The sequence below is a fragment of the Glycine max genome, chromosome 1 (genome assembly GCF_000004515.6).
Source record: "Glycine max cultivar Williams 82 chromosome 1, Glycine_max_v4.0, whole genome shotgun sequence".
In the NCBI taxonomy this organism is placed as follows: Eukaryota; Viridiplantae; Streptophyta; class Magnoliopsida; order Fabales; family Fabaceae; genus Glycine; species Glycine max.
Genome location: NC_016088.4, coordinates 18,135,010 through 18,140,599, shown reverse-complemented (window position 1 = coordinate 18,140,599; position 5,590 = coordinate 18,135,010).

Genomic DNA, 5,590 nt, shown 5'->3' with positions numbered 1-5,590 from the left:
AAATAAAAATGGAGTTGCTACGTGAACAGTACCATGCGCGTGAACAGTAACATCGAAAATTGAAAATGAAACCCTACAATACCTCCCTGCATGAACAGTAACCGAACCACTACTAAAAACCTAGCAGTTGGGCTCACTAAAGGTCACTAGGCCCCAAAGCTTACAAATCTGATTTTTGGGTCCAATAAGGTCTGGTGGCCCAATTACAAAAATACAGCTAAAAAACAAAGTAAAATAAAACTGGACGACAAATAAAATTGTCTGCTCTCTTCAAGTCCAAGCCGGTTCAGCCCAATTCTGGATCCAAACCCAATTGCTTATAATTCTCCTGAAATTAAATTAAAACACAAAATTAGTCAAGTAGGCCCAAATGATAAAACTGCATAATTAATTTGATAATTAAGGATAATCAGTAATTAAAATGGTGACAGAAAGGGGTAAGAAATAGGAGAAAATAATGACACATCAATAGCTCCCATGGAGGCAGGACATATTCTTTTAGGAAGGCCATGTCAATTTGATAGGAAGATCATTTACAATGGCCTAACTAATGGAATTACCCTCACCCATCTTGGCACTAAATTTGTGTTGCATCCTCAAACACCTTCACAGGTGGCCAAAGATCAACTAACTATGAAAGGTAAGAGGGATAAGGAAGAAAAACTAGAAAAACAAGGATAGTAAGGCCTTGTCTTTAAAGGCCAAGGGGAAGGAAAAAGAGGAGAAGGATTCCTCCAAGAAGATTATTAAGAAGGAAAATCATTTTGCAACAAAAGGTGATATCAAAAGGGCACTCCTTCTTAAACAATCTTTCTACCTTCTGCTATCAAGGGAAACATCCCTTAGCACCGTCATACCTCTTAAGCTTGAGGATATTCCTCAAGTAAAGGAGATGTTGGATGAGGGTTTGGTTCGCAAGAGCTTAAATCCTTGTGCTTTGTTGGTGCCTAAAATAGGTATTATTAGGCACCAAATCCCTATGATAGGTGGTATAATGAATGTGTTGAGTGGTGCAACAATCTTTTGTCAAATCACTCATGCACCCAACATCTTCATGATTTGTGTACATAGGGACTCATTAGGTAGATTTGTTCTTATTTTTTGTTTCAATGCAAACCTAGGTGCTCATGTGGGACACCATAGGTTTGTCGTAATTTTTGGTAGGAATAATCAACATGAAAATAATGAAAAAGGTATGTTTTATTCCATTACTTTCCTTAACTTTTTGTATAGTGATCAAGGGCTTCCCATGGACCCTAAGAGAATTAAGGTAATTCCTGAGTGGCCTACTCCACCAAGTATAAGGGAAATTTGGGACTTCAATATCTTAACAAACTTTTACAAAAGGTTTGTCCCCTATTTTTCTATACTTTTAGCACCACTCATTGAGTTGGTGAGGAACTATATTCTCTCATGGGAAGATGGTCAGGAAAGGGGTTTTCAGTCCTTACCGTACTCTAACATACCCAACATCACTAATACATATGTTTTTATTCTTTTTTCAGGTGTTGAGGAAAGAATCCATGAGTTTCAAGAACCTTAGGATTTGAGTTCAAATCCTTTTCAAGGGGGAGGGAATGATGCAATCCTACCCCCCCCCAAGGGAATTGGATAGAAGACTCCAAGAAGATTGGGCCAAAGATGCAAGAGAAGACCCTAGGGTTCTCATGAGCCATAGGGTAGATTTCGGGCACATGGGCTAAGTATGATCCCATTTATCTTTGTACATATTAGATTAAGGTTTCATTAATTTTGGGCCTTGTATTTGGGGCTCCATAATGTAGGTAGGGTACCCTAGAAATGTAGGATTTTCCAGCCCTTGTATTTTAGGGCACCTAGCTAGTTTTTGTATTAGGGGTAGTTTTGTAATTTCACATGCATTAAGTTAATATTTGATGTGTGTGTTGAGAAATAAATTTAATTGAATTGGGAGAAGTCAAATCGAATTAAATTTTAGAGGGGGAGGTGAGCATTTGCTTGCTACACCTCATTGCCACATTATATAGTCACACTTTGTGCATGTCCTTCATGCTTTACATGCCTCATGACACCTAAGCACACTTAGTGGAGAATCTTGGATTATTGGGCTGAACCATATCTGAAATTCACTAATCATAATTAGTGAAATTTTGGCTCCAAAATTTGGCTCCACAAATTCAATTTCAAATTCAAGTGAAATTTGAATAGAAATTCAAATTTCCCTCCAATTTTGTGTGACACTTAGGCTATAAATAGAGGCTATGTGTGTGCATTTTTCCAACTTTGATCATTTGAAAAATTAAACTTCAGATTTCATAGCTCTTTTAGAGCACAAAATTTCATGCTCTTCTCTTTCTCTCCCTTCATTCATCTTTTTCTTCCTCCAAGCTCTTATCCATGGGCTCCTATGGTGGTGAGCTTCTTCTAGACTCATCGTCTCCTTGAAGTGGCATCTCCTCTCTCTCTTCCTTCACCATTCCACTGCCATTCATCTTCCAAGAAGCAAAGGAATCCATTGATGAAGAATATCCTAGGACTACAAGCTCCAATGGAGCTTACAACATGTGGTATCAAGAGCATCTTCATCTAGGTGATGTTCTTTTGCTTCCTCTATCTTTTTGTTCGGTGAATTCTCTTTAATTCCCTGTTCTTCATCTTATTCTCCATGTATAGCCTCCATTTTATTGTGGTTTGGTGTTGTTTAAAGTAGATTAAAAAATATAAACCGATTAAATCTTAGATCTACACTTGTTTTTGGATTTCTATGGTTCAAATTTTGTAGATCTACTCTTGAATCATGTTTTTGTGTTGATTTTAGGTTCTATCATTTTTCATTCATAATATTCTTGTGCTGAACCTTAGATCTAAATTTTCTTCCAAAGCATTGATTAGAAAAAAGAAACACAAAAATCTAAGCGTAAATCACTTAATCCATGTTGTCTTAGAGTCATGTTTAGTCATAATAATTGTCACATTATGTTCTAAGTTTGTGTTGAATATTGATTTTGTTGATTGAATTCTAGATACATTTTTTTGTGTATTCTTGTCATTCTTAGCCTATCTTTTGAATTTTGAGTCTAATTCATGCATGTTATTTAGTTCATAACATGTTCTAAATCAAATCCTAGAAGTAGTCTTGTTGTTGAACTCTTTTTTTTTGTTTTCTAAGTTTCCTACATGATTCCTACATCAAGAACATTACCAGGACAATTGTTATTTCTATTCTATAAATAAACCCAACTGGATACAGGAGTCGACCATGTACAATTATCATGAGAAAGGAAGAGCTCCTGATCTTGAAAGTATATTGGCAGACTTCATGACATATCAAGCTAGCTCTAAAGGTGATTTCTATTCAATGCAACAACAGGGAACTCAGTTTGAAAGGGACTATTCTTTTGCAGATTATCAATGGGAGTCAGAATGGAAACCTTATTATCACAATGAAGCAAAAGGATTGTTTAATCTGGATGACTTGTTAATGCAATTCAAAGATACAGTAGATTCAATGCAACAAGCATTTAAAAGAATTGAGACTCAAATTGGTAAGTTGGTGGATGGCGTGACTAAAGTTGTGGTCAAAAGAGAAGAAGAGTATCCAGAGATTGAAACTCATCAAGAAAGCATTCTTCAAGTTAACACAATCCATCATCAATTGATCACCAAAGATGAAAAGGATGAAGTCTCCATTATTCCAGAATATCCCTACATGGCAACTACTGGATATGTTGTAGGCAAAGATAAAGGTCGATTGGAACTTAGTGTAGAGGAGCAGAAAATCTCCTTTGACCTCTTTGAAGCAATGAAACACCCAGATATGGGTGATGCCTGTTTTGCAGAAGAAGAGGTGGAGCAGGAGATAGCATTATCAGCTTCAACCATGGTACTACAGTTCCCTTTGGAAGAAGAACCTAATTGTGTGACAGACTGCCTAGTTTGTGATGAAGAACTTGATGATCCACAAGACAACTCTGTTGGTCATGTAGTTTTTGAAGAATTGGAAAAAATTAGACCAAAAGAAAAGCCCAAAGTAGAACTGAAGACTCTTCCAGCGCAATTAAAGTATGTATTCTAGGAGGATAATGAGACTAAACCTGTTATAATTAGCAGCTCCTTGTAGAAGGAAGAAGAGGATCAATTGTTGCAGATTCTAAAACGTTGTAAGGCGGTTATTGGTTAGCACATCTTTGATTTAAAAGGAATCAGTCCATCATATTGTATGCACAAGATCAATTTGGAAGCTGATTACAAGCTCGTGAGACAACCTAAGAGAAGATTGAATCCTATAATGAAAGAAAAAGTAAGAAAAGAAGTGCTCAAGTTACTAGAGGCAGGGCTCATCTATCCAATTTCAGAAAGCTCATGGGTTAGTCCTGTTCAAGTTGTTCCAAAAAAGGGAGGCATGACAGTGGTAAAAAATGATAGAGATGAGATAATTCCTACAAGAACAGTCACCAGATGGAGAATGTGTATTGATTATAGGAAGCTCAATGAAGCCACAAGGAAAGACCATTATCCACTTCCCTTCATGGATCAAATGCTTGAGAGACTTGCAGTGCAATCTTTCTACTATTTCTTGGACGGATACTCGGGCTACAATCAGATTGCAGTAGATCTTCAGGACCAAGAAAAGACAGCTTTCACATGCCCCTTCAGTGTATTTGCTTATCGATGCATGCCATTTGGTTTATGTAATGCCCCAGCTGCTTTCCAAAGATGTATGATGGCAATTTTTGCTGACATGGTGGAGAAATGTATTGAAGTCTTTATGGACGATTTTTCAGTCTTTGGTGCATCTTTTGGAAATTGTCTAGCAAATTTAGAGAAAGTGTTATAGTGCTGTGAAGAATCTAATTTGGTGCTCAACTAGGAGAAATGTCACTTTATGGTTCAAGAAGGTATCGTACTGGGACACAAGATCTCTAGAAGAGGAATTGAGGTGGATAAAGCAAAACTAGATGTTATTGATAAACTTCCACCTCCAGTTAATGTGAAACCCCTAAGTAATCTGCTGAACAAGGATGTTGTGTTTTGTTTTTAATGAAGAATGTTTAGAAGCCTTTAACACCCTCAAAGTCAAGTTGGTTTCTGCTCCTGTAATTACAGCACCAGACTGGGGACAAGAATTTGAATTGATGTGTGATGCAAGTGATTATGCAGTAGGTGCTGTGCAGGGGCAGCGGAAGGGCAGAATGTTTGATACCATCTATTATGCTAGCAAAGTTTTGAATGATGCTCAGATTAACTATGCCACCACTGAGAAAGAATTGTTGGCAATTGTTTTTGCACTTGAGAAATTTCGATCTTATCTGGTGGGATCAAAGATAGTGATTTACATTGATCACGCAATAATTAAATATTTGTTGCGCAAAGATGATTCCAAGCCACGATTGATCAGATGGATACTGCTGCTTCAAAAATTTGATTTAGTCGTCAAGGACAAGAAAGGTTCTGAAAATGTGGTAGCAAACCACCTATCCAGATTGGTGAATGAAGATGTCACTTCAAAGGAGGCTGAAATAAAAGATAAATTTCCTGATGAATCTTTGTTTTTGATTGCAGGGAGACCCTTGTTTGTTGATATGGCTAATTTCAAGGCAGCAGGTGTCAT